Source organism: Drosophila miranda, chromosome XL, assembly GCF_003369915.1.
Source record: "Drosophila miranda strain MSH22 chromosome XL, D.miranda_PacBio2.1, whole genome shotgun sequence".
Taxonomy (NCBI): Eukaryota; Metazoa; Arthropoda; class Insecta; order Diptera; family Drosophilidae; genus Drosophila; species Drosophila miranda.
Window position 1 is genome coordinate 420,936 of NC_046673.1, and position 17,482 is coordinate 438,417.

The window sequence follows — 17,482 nt, forward strand, 5'->3', positions numbered from 1 at the left end:
GAAATTGTTTTCTTGATTCTGGCTATAATCATTATACGATCTGGTTAAGATTTTGCACTGTAGAAGATATAGTCATCCTCACCGATTCTGCTTTTTTGGTTTTATCGTATCTTTAAAAATGTGGATGCCACAGATTTTCGTCCTTTGTGGGAGCGGAAGTGGGCGGGGCGAAGTTTTGAAATATTTTTGTAGCAGTGACATATCACAGAAGTCTGGATCCAAAACATCGTTGCTCTAGCTCTTATAGTCTTTGAGCACTAGGCGATGAAGGGGACGGACAGACGGACAGACGGACGGACGGACAGACAGACATGGCTCAATCGACTCGGCTATTGATGCTGATCAAGAATATATATACTTTATGGGGTCGGAAACGATTCCTTCTGGACGTTACACACATCCATTTTAACCACAAATCTAATATACCCCAATACTCATTTTGAGTATCGGGTATAAAAATAACGAGGGGGAACGTTGTGAGTTGCTGCGGACACCGCAACTCTACAGTTACACCCGATACTAAGTCAGTATGGCTCTCCTCCGGCAGACGCCGCTAATATTAAACGACACGACAAAGAGTGCGTGCGAGAGAGACAGAAAATCAGTCTGAGCGTGACGTCGGGTGCTGCGTAGCCAGTGCAAATTGATTTGTTCCTTTTGGCTATAAAAATGATCTGATCTGATCCAGATTCAGCAATCTGATAGATATGGTCGTTATCTATGATTCTGCGTTTTTAGTTTTCTCGAATGTGCAATATTGTGGATGCAACAGATTTTCGTCTTTTGTGTTGGCGGAAGGGGGTGGGGCGAAATTCTGAGATATACGTTTTATAGTGAGATCTAACAGAAGTGCGGATACCAAATTTGGTTACTCTAGCCTTAATAGTCTCTGAGATTTGTGGATGCGCCAGATTTTCGTCCTTTGCGGGGGCGGAAGGGGGTGTGGCGAAATTTGGACACGAAACGGTCAAGGTCCGATATCACAGGAGTGTGGATACCAAATTTGGTTGCTATGGCTCTTATAGGTTCTGAGATCCTTGAACTCATATTTTGCAATTGACAAAACCGACCATGAAACCTGTGTGTTAGAGAGAGACAGAGCGAGAAAGAATGAAATTGTTTTCTTGATTCTGGCTATAATCATTATACGATCTGGTTAAGATTTTGCACTGTAGAAGATATAGTCATCCTCACCGATTCTGCTTTTTTGGTTTTATCGTATCTTTAAAAATGTGGATGCCACAGATTTTCGTCCTTTGTGGGAGCGGAAGTGGGCGGGGCGAAGTTTTGAAATATTTTTGTAGCAGTGACATATCACAGAAGTCTGGATCCAAAACATCGTTGCTCTAGCTCTTATAGTCTTTGAGCACTAGGCGATGAAGGGGACGGACAGACGGACAGACGGACGGACGGACAGACAGACATGGCTCAATCGACTCGGCTATTGATGCTGATCAAGAATATATATACTTTATGGGGTCGGAAACGATTCCTTCTGGACGTTACACACATCCATTTTAACCACAAATCTAATATACCCCAATACTCATTTTGAGTATCGGGTATAAAAATAACGAGGGGGAACGTTGTGAGTTGCTGCGGACACCGCAACTCTACGGTTATACCCGATACTAAGTCAGTATGGCGCTCCTCCGGCAGACGCCGCTAATATTAAACGACACGACAAAGAGTGCGTGCGAGAGAGACAGAAAATCAGTCTGAGCGTGACGTCGGGCGCTGCGCGGCCACTGCAAATTGATTTCTTGCTTTTGGCTACAAAAACGATCCGATCTGATCCAGATTCAGCAATCTGATAGATATGGTCGTTATCTATGATTCTGCGTTTTTAGTTTTCTCAAATGTGCAATATTGTGGATGCAACAGATTTTCGTCCTTTGTGTGGGCGGAAGGGGGTGAGGCGAAATTTTGAGATACACGTTTTATAGTGAGATCTAACAGGAGTGCGGATACCAAATTTGGTTACTCTAGCCTTAATAGTCTCTGAGATTTTTGAATATCCCCAGATTTTCGTCCTTTGTGGTGGCGGAAGGGGGTGTGGCGAAATTTTGAAACAAACTCGTCTCGGTCCGATATATTAGGAGTGTGGATACCAAATTTGGTTGCTCTAGCTTTTGTAGTCTCTGAGATCTAGGCGCTGATGTTTTACTCTAAGCAAAGCCGCCTATGCTACGTGTGTGTTAGAGAGAGACAGGGCGAGAAAAAATGAAATTGTTTTCTTGATGCTGGCTATAATAATAATACGATCCAATTCAGATTCCGCAGTCTTAAAGATATGGACATTCTCTACAAGTCTACGGTTTTAGTTTTCTCGTATCGTCGAAATTGTGGATGCCACAGATTTTCGCCCTTTGTGGGGGCGGAAGTGGGCGGAGCAAAGTTTTGAAATATTCTTGTAGCAGTGACATATCACAGAAGTCTGGATCCAAAACATCGTTGCTCTCGCTCTTATAGTCTTTGAGCACTAGGCGCTGAAGGGGACGGACAGACGGACAGACGGACGGACGGACAGACGGACAGACAGACATGGCTCAATCGACTCGGCTATTGATGCTGATCAAGAATATATATACTTTATGGGGTCGGAAACGATTCCTTTTGGACGTTACACACATCCACTTTTACCACAAATCTAATATACCCCAATACTCATTTTGAGTATCGGGTATAAAAATTGAGCATTTTACATAGGAAAATATGCAACAAAGTTCAACTTTAACCCATTATTAAAATTAAATTGTGAAAAATTTTTCTTTCAAGTGCAGTTTGTTTCATGAAGATATCTTTATTTATTCAGAAGCTACTAATTTAGCAAGCTGAAACGGCGGAATGTTACACTGTGCGGCGGTCAATATTGGCACACTTGATGTATCGGAGGTGGATTTTTTAGAGGCAATGGATGAGTTCGAAAATCCTAACAAACCCGACTGCGATGACATTTTTGCCTTCCTGCTTCGCAACTGTGATGTTGAGTTCTGTGAATCTCTCACAATTCTCTTCACAAATTCGCTGTTAACGGGTCGGTATATTGGCAAGTGGAAAGCTTCCACGAGAACCGAATCTAAAGATAGGGCTGAGTTAATCTCACTTTTGTTATAAAAACATTAAATACCTGGGATTCATGGTAAAAGGAGGAGCGTTGAAGATGGATCCGGATTGTGTGTCGGCCATTTTACGCATCCCCGAGCCGCAATCTGTCCGAGAATTGCATAACTTTCTGGGAACTGCGGGCTGGTATCGGCGCTTTATGAAGAACTATGCTGAGATAGCCGTTGCGCTTACAGACGCCCTGAAAAAGTCGGGAAAAGGGAAATTTAGATTGACGGAAGAGGCAAAACGAGCCATGGGGGCTTAATTGGGGGGATTTAAGAGCTGCACTCACCTCGGCACCAGTCCTGGTACACGCAGATTTCAAGCGGCACTTCTATATACAGCGCGACGCTCCACATTATGGGGTAGGAGCCGTACTCTTCCAACGGGATGACGAGCAGAACGAGAGACCCATAGCGTTTTTCTCCGCCAAGCTAAATTGTCGCCAGAAGAACTACTCGGTGACAGAGAAGGAGTGTCTGGCAGCTCTTATGGCGATCCTAAAGTTCCGTCCGTACGTAGAGCTTCTGCCATTTACAGTCATTACTGACCACGCCAGTCTCAAATGGCTCATGACCATGAAAAACCTGGATGGTCGCTTGGCTCGGTGGTCCCTCCAACTGCAGGCCATCGATTTCGCCATAGACCACCGGAAAGGAGTGGACAATGTAGTGGCAGATACATTGTCGCGCAGTATTGAAGAGGTCGAAGTGGATCCGAGTGGTATCCTGGGTTTCGAAACGGTGGAGTTTGAATCTGAGGAATATCAGGAGTTAAATAATACAATCACAGAGAACCAAGAACGCTTACCCGACCTCCATATTGTTAATGGCATGATATTCAAGCGCATGCGCTTTCAACGATTTGATGATCAACTGGAGGGATCCGTCTGGAAATTGTGGGTTCCCAGCACGCTGATGGCCGCACTGATAGACAAAGCACACCTAGACGAGAAGAGAGCGCACGGTGGAGTCGCGAAACCCTTGCATTTATTGCGTAGGCAGTTTTACTGGCCGAACATGGCATTAGAGGTGCGGGATTATATCCGACGGTGTACCGTGTGCAAGGAGTCGAAAGCGCAGAATAATCGGATGCAGGTCGGGATGGGGCAAGAGGTGGTCACCGAGCGCCCGTTCCAAAAACGAGATCAAAGAACGGGCTGAGGTCAATATTTATAGTAGTTGACCAGTTCTCGAAGTTCACGTTCTTGAAGACCATGACCAAGGCCACAGCAAATCAAGTTGTGAGGTTCTTCGTCCACGAGGTATTTTACAAGTTTGGAGACGGACAATGGGGCTTAGTTCGTCTCGAAAACTTTTAGGGGGATGATAGAAGCATTCGGGGTCACTCATATGAGGACGCCGGTTTATTCTCCGCAGAGTAACGCAGCCGAACGCGTGAATCGCACAGTTCTCAACGCGATTCGGGCGTATCTGGAAGACGACCACCGGGACTGTGATGCGCATCTGCCGGAGATAGAACTGGCCATTAGGAACTCGGTTCACGAGGCGACGGGCGTAACGCCATTCTTCGCAGTCTTCGGGCAGCAAATGTACTTACAGGGGTCATGCTACAAGATGGCAAAGCGACTGCGGTCACTCGGCGAGCAGGACATATCGCTGCTGGAGAGTCAGGACAAGCGACAAATCATCCAAGAGAGGATTCGCGCTAGTCTTCATCAGGCATACGAGCGTAGTGGGGTACGGTATAACCAGCGAGCTCGGGTGTTCTACCCGAAGCCGGGACAAGAGGTATTCCGCCGAAATTTCGTCCTTAGTGACTTTGGCAAATGCTTTAATGCCAAGTTCGCGCGCAAGTGAAGCCAGTAGGAGAGAACGCGTATGCTTTGGAGGACCTTAACGGCCGTCCCATAGAAGTATACCACGCCAAAGTCCCAAGACTGTAGTGAGATGTAAGTGTGGCCTACATTGGGCGGGGCAGAAAAATGTAAGGCACGCCGGCATGTGCTCTAGAGTGTTCCTGAATCCGGTGGTCATGCCCACGCGTATGTTGTCCCTCCTAGGACTGACGACACACTCGTGGTGGTGTTCCAGTCCCACCTCAGCGATAGTTGGCCACGTCTGAGAGCGACGCGCCATCTTTCGGAATTCCAGGGGGGCTTGATGGTGTATGGTGATATCGGGGGAGCTGGGATCCGTTACTGGGGATATAAGGAATAGGATAAGATTAGCTATATGTATTAGTAAGGGTGAAAAGGGATAAATAGACGTGAAAATTATTAGAGAACGTAGAGTGAATTATAGAAATCATACAGCGTGGACGTAAGGGTAACGTCGCGGAGTCTGCGTGGATTTTTATAGTTAAAACCGAAATTTGGAAGTGAGTACAAGAAAGAAAAAGGAAGGCGGGCCACCCAAATAGGATTTAATGCAGTAAATTTTGCTCATAGCCGGCCCGCAATACAGCCCCCAGACTCTGGCCAGAAGGTTTCCTGGCGAGGAACACTGAAGTTCGTGAGAGTGTCGACTACATAGAAGACTGTCCAACGTGAACCTCTCCGAGTGAGTTCGTTCCAATTGCGTGAGTGTGAGCCAAAAAGCGCGGGACTTGAAACGGTGGGCAAGAGGACGGCGCTGGTGCCAGGGCGATTCTTGCCCGATCGCGTTGTCGTTGCAGCACCTTATGGTCTCATGCACCCCGTCAGAGCCCGAAACGCTACACATGCATACACACGTATACACCCGGTTAAAACCGACACGCACCAACATACATACATATGTACATATATATTTACAAATATAGATTTAGGGCTGACCAGCCACGGCCAGCAATCCGCCCGCGTCGCGTAAATTTAAACATACAAAAAAAAAAATGTACTTGCAAAACACCTTCCACATTTAATGTTATGTTGTTTCTCGTGTCGTCCTTTATTGTTTTGTTGCATTCATTAGTGATTTAAGTAACTTAAATCACCAACACATTTCCCTACAGAACTAACTGCCAACAGCTGATCGGTCGCATAGGCTTAACCCTTAGGGGGTGACACGGGGAGCATTTGGTGTATTTGTGGAAATGTAAACTTACCTGTTTTTGGAGCATGCCTCATTCAATATTGAACAGTCTAGCCCTTGATAGGTTTGTCTCGGTAGTTGCTCACATTAACTTAAAGCCTTGTACATATATATATATATATATACCTCCACACATGCATATAACATCATTCCCGCATGAGTAAGAGTATCCCCGTCATCGTCTCAACACAATCATATATTTACACGAAGAGTTATAATTTATTTATTTATCTAGATTTTGCAAAACGATGAGATTGTTGATTATATCGAAACATGATGCAGTAAATTTAAATGGAGGAAGGGCGCGTGGCGTAAACCATGGATTAGGACATGACCAGATATAGTTATATTGATATTGATGCTGATAAAAAATATATATACTCTATGGGGTCGGAAACGCTTCCTTTTGGATGTTACACAAATCCACTTCCACCTCAAAACTAATATACCCCTATAATCTTTGAGCATAGTGTCTGCAAACGACATTCATCAGGGCTTCTGGTAAGACAAGTGCAGCCAAGTCCCATACTGCGATGGCAGTGCCCACGATGCACTAAGTTATCGAGGGACACTAGCACTGGATTACGATAAAACCCAGAAATTTTTTTAGATTGGTTAAATTTATTCATGTGAAGCTATTTTTCTTACGCATAGGGTACATAATTTCGCATATTTTAATTAGTGTATGACAAAGTAATCGCAGAATAGGGTTAATAAATCAAATAAATTAAAATTATTAAATTATTGTGTAATCAGCCAGCAGCTGAAGGCGGCTTGATGGTCAACCGCTTCCCTATTACGCCTTCTCACTTCTCCTCGCACCACTCATTCTCCTTGCGCACCTGCTCCTCTTCGGCGGGAGTGAAGTCCTTCTTAATGTTAAAAGTCTTACGTATCTCCTCTGGAGTCTTTCCCTTAATCATGTTTGCCACGGTCTTGCAAGTCAGCTCGAGCAAACCCTTGATATCTAGATAATTGGCGGCCAGGATTAGCTCGAAGTGTGTGCCCTGGTCTACCTTGAGGAAATCGGCGTCCCACGAGATGATGTCGTCGGTGCGCTTTTCCTTGCTCTCGTCATCTTCAGTGTGCTGAGGATCATCCTTATGGTAGTGGGCCCAGGTCAGAACCTTACGCAAAATGGTAGAATTCACATTCGGCAGAGGGACAATGGCATTCTCATCATCCTCCATTCCACAATCCTCAAGCATTGTCTGATAGTTCCCGAGCACTTCGCGATCTGGATGTCGGTATAGAAGATTTCCTCGTCCGAGGACGGCAGTTTAATATTGGGCATTTTGGATATTTTTCTCCCTAGAAATAGGAAAAAACGTGGGAAATATATGCATATAGAAAAAACAAGACACATTTTTTAGAAAAACACGCACACGCAAGAATCCGCACATATGCAGGTACGCGTCGATGAAATGCATATACATAAGTAGAAAGACACACATATGTACATATGTACATTTACGAGTGCTCCTATGTGTGCATATTTTTTCGCTCTACACAAGCGTATTAAAGTGCTGATATTTCGGTTTTTTATCCTTTTTATTGGTTGAAAACTCACTTTTACGTGTTTTCTTTAGTTAAATGCTGCAAGAGAAGGTGTTAAAGAATTCTTCCAGGGAAAATTTTCAGTTTTTAGAAGCGTCGCAGATAAATGACTGGAATCAGTGTGACCGCGGGACTATCGTTAAATATACCAAAATATACCGTCTCATTTAAACAATATACTGACAAATTCAAGTTCTATTTTACATGTTCGTCGTTTTTTTTATTCCGTGGAATATTACTAGCTATATAGAACATTTAGCCATGCCCACATAATTTTATCCGATCAGTGAATCAATTGTATACTTGACTGGCTTATTCTTAAAAGTTGCTTTTATTGTATTTCTATATACCTTTAAAAATTAAATCTAATAGATTGATGAAATTGACTAAATATACCATTATATACCGATATACCGTAAATATACCGTCGGTTCAATTTATACATAAAAAATACCGTAAGCGGTCACCCTGACTGGAATAATTGCAAAAAAATCGATCAAATATACTAATATATACCACAAAATGGATGAAATATACCAATATATCATAAATCTAACTATCGACTTCAAAATATACCAAAAAGTACTGTGAACGGCCTTACTGATCCAAACAGAATAGAGTATCTGATGTTTTGTGGTCACACTCTTTTGGTAACTCGGAGAAACGGCTACACTTAGTGATGGCTCTGATGAGCCAAAAATATAGTTAAAGGGACACAGAACCCCTTGGTCGATATACCGAGATTAGGTATTGTTGCTTCTGTCATCCCTATCCCTAACTTGGGTGGCGAAAAAAAACTGATTCGGAATATTGCGGAAATTTATAGCGCGGAAAAGAAATCTCCGTCCGAGACCGAACTCCTTTTGTAAATTGATTTTAAGCCATTACTTAAACCATCTTTTAAAACGATCCATGCTCACATGCGCGCTAGGAAAATGATACATCCCCAGTACCGGCTCCAGCTCCCCCCGATGTCACCATACACCATCAAGCCTCCCTGGACTTCCGCTAGATGGCGCGTCGCCCTCGGCCCTAGCCGCCTATCGTTCAGGTGGGGCTGGAACACCACCACGAGTATGTCGTCAGTCATTGAAGGGACAACATACGCGTGGGCATGACCACCGGATTCAGGAACACTCTAGAGCACATGCCGGCGTGCCTTACATTTTTCTGCCCCGCCCAATGTAGGCCACACTTACATCTCACTACAGTCTTGGGACTTTGGCGTGGTATACTTCTATGGGACGGCCGTTAAGGTCCTCCAAAGCATACGCGTTCTCTCCTACTGGCTTCACTTGCGCGCGAACTTGGCATTAAAGCATTTGCCAAAGTCACTAAGGACGAAATTTCGGCGGAATACCTCTTGTCCCGGCTTCGGGTAGAACACCCGAGCTCGCTGGTTATACCGTACCCCACTACGCTCGTATGCCTGATGAAGACTAGCGCGAATCCTCTCTTGGATGATTTGTCGCTTGTCCTGACTCTCCAGCAGCGATATGTCCTGCTCGCCGAGTGACCGCAGTCGCTTTGCCATCTTGTAGCATGACCCCTGTAAGTACATTTGCTGCCCGAAGACTGCGAAGAATGGCGTTACGCCCGTCGCCTCGTGAACCGAGTTCCTAATGGCCAGTTCTATCTCCGGCAGATGCGCATCACAGTCCCGGTGGTCGTCTTCCAGATACGCCCGAATCGCGTTGAGAACTGTGCGATTCACGCGTTCGGCTGCGTTACTCTGCGGAGAATAAACCGGCGTCCTCATATGAGTGACCCCGAATGCTTCTATCATCCCCCTAAAAGTTTTCGAGACGAACTAAGCCCCATTGTCCGTCTCCAAACTTGTAAAATACCTCGTGGACGAAGAACCTCACAACTTGATTTGCTGTGGCCTTGGTCATGGTCTTCAAGAACGTGAACTTCGAGAACTGGTCAACTACTATAAATATTGACCTCAGCCCGTTCTTTGATCTCGTTTTTGGAACGGGCGCTCGGTGACCACCTCTTGCCCCATCCCGACCTGCATCCGATTATTCTGCGCTTTCGACTCCTTGCACACGGTACACCGTCGGATATAATCCCGCACCTCTAATGCCATGTTCGGCCAGTAAAACTGCCTACGCAATAAATGCAAGGGTTTCGCGACTCCACCGTGCGCTCTCTTCTCGTCTAGGTGTGCTTTGTCTATCAGTGCGGCCATCAGCGTGCTGGGAACCCACAATTTCCAGACGGATCCCTCCAGTTGATCATCAAATCGTTGAAAGCGCATGCGCTTGAATATCATGCCATTAACAATATGGAGGTCGGGTAAGCGTTCTTGGTTCTCTGTGATTGTATTATTTAACTCCTGATATTCCTCAGATTCAAACTCCACCGTTTCGAAACCCAGGATACCACTCGGATCCACTTCGACCTCTTCAATACTGCGCGACAATGTATCTGCCACTACATTGTCCACTCCTTTCCGGTGGTCTATGGCGAAATCGATGGCCTGCAGTTGGAGGGACCACCGAGCCAAGCGACCATCCAGGTTTTTCATGGTCATGAGCCATTTGAGACTGGCGTGGTCAGTAATGACTGTAAATGGCAGAAGCTCTACGTACGGACGGAACTTTAGGATCGCCATAAGAGCTGCCAGACACTCCTTCTCTGTCACCGAGTAGTTCTTCTGGCGACAATTTAGCTTGGCGGAGAAAAACGCTATGGGTCTCTCGTTCTGCTCGTCATCCCGTTGGAAGAGTACGGCTCCTACCCCATAATGTGGAGCGTCGCGCTGTATATAGAAGTGCCGCTTGAAATCTGCGTGTACCAGGACTGGTGCCGAGGTGAGTGCAGCTCTTAAATCCCCCCAATTAAGCCCCCATGGCTCGTTTTGCCTCTTCCGTCAATCTAAATTTCCCTTTTCCCGACTTTTTCAGGGCGTCTGTAAGCGCAACGGCTATCTCAGCATAGTTCTTCATAAAGCGCCGATACCAGCCCGCAGTTCCCAGAAAGTTATGCAATTCTCGGACAGATTGCGGCTCGGGGATGCGTAAAATGGCCGACACACGATCCGGATCCATCTTCAGCGCTCCTCCTCCCACTATAAATCCCAGGTATTTAATGTTTTTACAGCAAAATAGAGATTTACTCAGCCCTATCGATAGATTCGCTTCTCGTAGACGCTCGGCAACCTGTCGCAGAATTTTCACGTGCGTTTCGAAGTCCTCGGCTATAATCAACAAGTAATCTAGATACGCATAGACGTTTGAACGCATCTCTACCGGAATGACCTTGTCGACCAGTCCACATAGGCGTTGTGCAGCGTTGCAGAGGCCGAAGGACATCATACGGAACTGGTAAAGAGGCCGTCCCGGCACCGTGAATGCCGTATATGCTCGACTCTGCACGTCTAGCTCGATTTGCCAAAAAGCGAATTTTAAATCGACGCTGAAGATGTATATCGTCTGATCGAGACAAAATCCCCTCGATTCTAGGCACCCACTGCCTTGATGCGTCCTTGATGGTTACTTTGTTGAGCTTTCGGGCATCGAGACAGAAACGATTTTTGCCCGGCCTTCGCACCACTGTACTCGATGACTCCCAAAGCCAACATTTTGTACACCTCCCCACACACCACTTCTTGCATCGCTGGCGACAGCGGGTAATGTCGATCCGTTACAGGTTCAGCCTTCTCCACTAACTGAATTTTATTAGTCTCTCTCGACGTCCTCTTCAGGCCTACAGCTTCGAAAGTCAGAAACTCTGCCTTCACCTGATCCAAAGCTGCCTTCTGCTCTTCCGACAACTCCCATTCTTCCTGCACTATCTCCTTCTCCGGGCCTTCCACATAGTGAGCGACTTGATCAGCCAGCACTTCTTCCACTAATCTGTGAGATGCCCCTACTGGACCTTCTCCCATCACCCCAGAAGCCAATGAGAATACCCGCCAAAAGTCTACCCCCAAGTAAATTTCCTGTTCCAAGAAAGGGCATACGAAAAACGTTAATCTTTTTACCTCTCCCTTGTATTCCACCGGTAAGTCCACTCGGCCAACGATTGCGCGATCTTCCCCATTCGCTACCTTTACTATAGAAGAATAGCGCCGAGCCTCTACGCCCAGCTTCTCCAGGAATTCCTGACCATTTCGCCCTAGCATGCTGTGTGTAGCGCCTGAATCCAAAAGGCCTCGTACGAACTCGCCCATTATAGAGATTTCTGCGAAAACTCTCGGGTCTTTCTTGCAACAGCGTTTTACTGAAGCAATCACCTACCTCCTCATACTTCGCCTTTGCTTAAACCGGGATCTCGCCTTTTTCACCCGCACCGACAGTGCTCGCATACCATCCACTCGTAGTTCAGAAAATATTATATTTCGGGTTTCTAAATAATTTCTTAACCGCTCTTCATATGATAAGTCCCTTAATCAAGCATGCAAATTACGTCTATCTAATTCATTTTTCTTCTCTTCTACTTTCTCTGCGCAGGCCCCCTCTGTGAGCGTGATTCGCCTGCTTGGATCGCACTCCTCTTCTCGTTTCCCGCGCAATTCGGGCAGGTCGGGCAATATGCACCGGGCTTTCCACACCGGTAGCAAAAAATTCGCCTCTCCGATGCCATACAGTCTCTAAAGCCATGATTGGTCTGCCCGCAGTTCCAGCAAATCAACTTTTGCGGAACACGCCGTGTCACTTGCGCTTTCTTAATGACCTCTGCCTCTTCATCGCTAATCGCCCGATCCTGCACGACCTCGCTGACGTTCGTATTCGCCCCGCGGCCATAGCTGGTGGCTTTGGGTGCTCCTCGCCACGAAGATCTAGCTTTGCTCTTCAGGTGTGCCTCTATTTCCACGCATTCATCCCGTAGTTGGTCTAAGGAATAAACCCGTAAGCCGTAAACGAAACTCGCTATCTCATCTGTGAGTGCCTTTTTGACTATTTTTACCATCTCCTTTTCAGGTGGCGAGCTTCCTCATGATATGGAAAAAGTCTTCCACACTCTCGATTGACCGCTGCATTCTTTCCCGCAGTTCTCTCATATGGTCGAACTCGGACGCCGTGCTTCGGAAACGTGCAATTAGGTCGTCCCTAAGATCCTGCCAAACACCACCGCCATGATCGCGAATGTACTGCCAGTACCATTCCCGCGCGTTTCCTGTAACCAGGTGATAGAATCCCTTGAGAACCTCATCCCACGGGCAGCGACATTGGGATTGTAGGAATTCAATTCGGAACACAAAATCCTCGACCGTCATTTTGTTGCTGTCCCCGTCGAACGTCACATCCCATTTTTCGACTCGGCCCCACCGTGGCCAAGGTCTATAGCCCGGTGGGTTTGAATGCGGATCTTCTCGAGGACCTGAGTGTCTACGTGCTATCGGGTTTCGCCAATCTCGCGTTTGATTCTCAGCCCGTTTATGCTGCTCACTGGATGCGGTCGCCCCTACTCCTGAAGACGGTTCCGGACCAATACCACCTCACCCCGAGCGAGCCAAAAATGGCCATTCTTCCTGGCCTGGACAGCTCCAAGTTCCTCCCGATCTTGATCGAATATCGCCCCGGACGCTTCTCCTATCGGGTCCACTGTTTCGTTTACGCGTGATTGCGTATGATACGGTCGACTACCTCCCTTCTTGTGGCATCTGCACTGAGCAACACCAATACTACAACAAACGAGGGGGAACGTTGTAAGTTGCAGCGGACACCGCAACTCTACAGTTATACCCGATACTAAGTCAGTATGGCTCTCCTCCGGCAGACGCCGCTAATATTAAACGACACGACAAAGAGTGCGTGCGAGAGAGACAGAAAATCAGTCTGAGCGTGACGTCGGGGGCTGCGTAGCCAGTGAAAATTGATTTGTTCCTTTTGGCTATAAAAATGATCTGATCTGATCCAGATTCAGCAATCTGATAGATATGATCATTATCTATGATTCTGCGTTTTTAGTTTTCTCGAATGTGCAATATTGTGGATGCAACAGATTTTCGTCTTTTGTGGGGGCGGAAGGGGGTGGGGCGAAATTCTGAGATATACGTTTTATAGTGAGATCTAACAGAAGTGCGGATACCAAATTTGGTTACTCTAGCCTTAATAGTCTCTGAGATTTGTGGATGCCCCAGATTTTCGTTCTTTGCGGGGGCGGAAGGGGGTGTGGCGAAATTTGGACACGAAATGGTCAAGGTCCGATATCACAGGAGTGTGGATACCAAAATTTGGTTGCTATGGCTCTTATAGGTTCTGAGATCCTTGAACTCATACTTTGCAATTGACAAAACCGACCATGAAACCTGTGTGTTAGAGAGAGACAGGGCGAGAAAGAATGAAATTGTTTTCTTGATTCTGGCTATAATCATTATTCGATCTGGTTCAGATTTTGCACTTTAGAAGATATGGTCATCCTCACCGATTCTGCATTTTTGGTTTTATCGTATCTTTAAAAATGTGGATGCCACAGATTTTCGTCCTTTGTGGGGGCGGAAGTGGGCGAGGCGAAGTTTTGAAATATTTTTGTAGCAGTGACATATCACAGAAGTCTGGATCCAAAACATCGTTGCTCTAGCTCTTATAGTCTTTGAGCACTAGGCGCTAATAGGGACGGACAGGCGGACAGACAGACAGACAGACAGGGCTCAATCAACTCGGCTATTGATGCTGATCAAGAATATATATGTATACTTTATGGGGTCGGAAACGATTCCTTCTGGACGTTACACACATCCACTTTTACCACAAATCTAATATACCCCAATACTCATTTTGAGTATCGGGTATAAAAATGCCGCTTTTGTGCTTTGAACCTGTGGTCTGTCTGCCGAGATGTGGTGAGGAATAGGTGGCCCGGGAGTCGTAAAGACAACCCGCGATGCATCGGTTGTCATGGCAGATCGGTATGATGGATGACAGGAATAAACTAAAAGCAAAGTGGGCTCGTGCACCGTGAGGCTTCTCGTTTATCGGCCATCGCTTAGAGCGATGACTAGAGTAGGTGACAGGTCACACAAGTGGTGTACGTAATTGTAGATATCCGTAGGGCGACTGTCAAGTGGAGCGCAGAAGCTGGAGCGGTTGCTGGTCCCGGCTAGTCACGTGTCCCCCTCTTAATGAATCTTGTAAGAAGAAGTATTGTTAGGAAATTTTGTTCTTAGGTTTTGTGTTGTGTTGAATGTGTTTGAGGTGTCGACCGAATATACATATACATACATAGGTCATTATTTATTTATTTATTCAAATATTTAATTGTATATATCTCGTTAACGGCGCTAGTTGGCGCAATATTTATATCGGTATTTAAGTATTTATTTATCTGAGTATTTATTGGTCCAAAGCGTATTGCTGTTTATTTATTGCTAGTTATTTATTTTGGTGTCTATTTATTTATATATATATTAATCGTAGTTGAGGAGCGATTTTTAGGAGTTAATTTTTTGTTGTAGTATTGGTGTTGCTCAGTGCAGATGCCACAAGAAGGGAGGTAGTCGACCGTATCATACGCAATCACGCGTAAACGAAACAGTGGACCCGATAGGAGAAGCGTCCGGGGCGATATTCGATCAAGATCGGGAGGAACTTGGAGCTGTCCAGGCCAGGAAGAATGGCCATTTTTGGCTCGCTCGGGGTGAGGTGGTATTGGTCCGGAACCGTCTTCAGGAGTAGGGGCGACCGCATCCAGTGAGCAGCATAAACGGGCTGAGAATCAAACGCGAGATTGGCGAAACCCGATAGCACGTAGACACTCAGGTCAGGGTCGTGGCGAGAGAAGGAGAGCTGGTGAAATTCCTCGAGAAGATCCGCATTCAAACCCACCGGGCTATAGACCTTGGCCACGGTGGGGCCGAGTCGAAAAATGGGATGTGACGTTCGACGGGGACAGCAACAAAATGACGGTCGAGGATTTTGTGTTCCGAATTGAATTCCTACAATCCCAATGTCGCTGCCCGTGGGATGAGGTTCTCAAGGGATTCTATCACCTGGTTACAGGAAACGCGCGGGAATGGTACTGGCAGTACATTCGCGATCATGGCGGTGGTGTTTGGCAGGATCTTAGGGACGACCTAATTGCACGTTTCCGAAGCACGGCGTCCGAGTTCGACCATATGAGAGAACTGCGGGAAAGAATGCAGCGGTCAATCGAGAGTGTGGAAGACTTTTTCCATATCATGAGGAAGCTCGCCACCTGAAAAGGAGATGGTAAAAATAGTCAAAAAGGCACTCACAGATGAGATAGCGAGTTTCGTTTACGGCTTACGGGTTTATTCCTTAGACCAACTACGGGATGAATGCATGGAAATAGAGGCACACCTGAAGAGAAAAGCTAGATCTTCGTGGCGAGGAGCACCCAAAGCCACCAGCTATGGCCGCGGGGCGAATACGAACGTCAGCGAGGTCGTGCAGGATCGGGCGATTAGCGATGAAGAGACAGAGGTCATTAAGAAAGCGCAAGATGCTAGATGCTTGCATGCTAGATTAAGGAACTTATCATATGAAGAGCGGTTAAGAAATTATTTAGAAACCCGAAATATAATATTTTCTGAACTACGAGTGGATGGTATGCGAGCACTGTCGGTGCGGGTGAAAAAGGCGAGATCCCGGTTCAAGCAAGGGCGAACTATGAGGAGGTAGGTGATTGCTTCAGTAAAACGCTGTTGCAAGAAAGACCCGAGAGTTTTCGCAGAAATCTCTATAATGGGCGAGTTCGTGCGAGGCCGTTTGGATTCAGGCGCTACACACAGCATGCTAGGGCGAAATGGTCAGGAATTCCTGGAGAAGCTGAGCGTAGAGGCTCGGCGCTATTCTTTTATAGTAAAGGTAGCGAATGGGGAAGATCGCGCAATCGTTGGCCGAGTGGACTTACCGGTGGAATACAAGGGAGAGGTAAAAAGATTAACGTTTTTCGTATGCCCTTTCTTGGAACAGGAAATTTACTTGGGGGTAGACTTTTGGCGGGTATTCTCATTGGCTTCTGAGGTGATGGGAGAAGGTCCAGTAGGGGCATCTCACAGATTAGTGGAAGAAGTGCTGGCTGATCAAGTCGCTCACTATGTGGAAGGCCCGGAGAAGGAGATAGTGCAGGAAGAATGGGAGTTGTCGGAAGAGCAGAAGGCAGCTTTGGATCAGGTGAAGGCAGAGTTTCTGACTTTCGAAGCTGTAGGCCTGGAGAGGACGTCGAGAGAGACTCATAAAATTCAGTTAGTGGAGAAGGCTGCACCTGTAAAGGATCGATATTACCCGCTGTCGCCAGCGATGCAAGAAGTGGTGTGTGGGGAGGTGTAAAAAAAGTTGGCTTTGGGAGTCATCAAGTACAGTGGTGCGAAGGCCGGGCAAAAATCGTTTCTGTCTCGATGCCCGAAAGCTCAACAAAAAAACCATCAAGGACGCATCAATGCAGTGGGTGCCTAGAATCGAGGGGATTTTGTCTCGATCAGACGATATACATCTCCAGCGTCGATTTAAAATTCGCTTTTTGGCAAATCGAGCTAGACGAGCAGAGTCGAGCATATACGGCATTCACAGTGCCGGGACGGCCTCTTTACCAGTTCCGTATGATGCCCTTTGGCCTCTGCAACGCTGCACAACGCCTATGTGGACTGGTCGACAAGGTCATTCCGGTAGAGATGTGTTCAAACGTCTATGCGTATTTAGACGACTTGTTGAATACAGCCGAGGACTTCGAAACGCACGTGAAGATTCTGCGACAGGTTGCCGAGCGCCTACGAGAAGCGAACCTAACGATAGGGCTGAGTAAATCTCACTTTTGTTAATCTCCGGTGAAGATGGATCCGGATCGTGTGTCGGCCATCTTACGCATTCCCG

At 46.5% G+C, this 17,482-nt stretch overlaps 1 pseudogene; it reads right to left on the reverse strand.

Moving 5' to 3' along the window:
• Nucleotides 1-6,741: 6,741 nt before the first annotated feature.
• LOC117188807 lies at nucleotides 6,742-7,833 on the reverse strand (annotated as a pseudogene).
• Nucleotides 7,834-17,482: the final 9,649 nt, after the last annotated feature.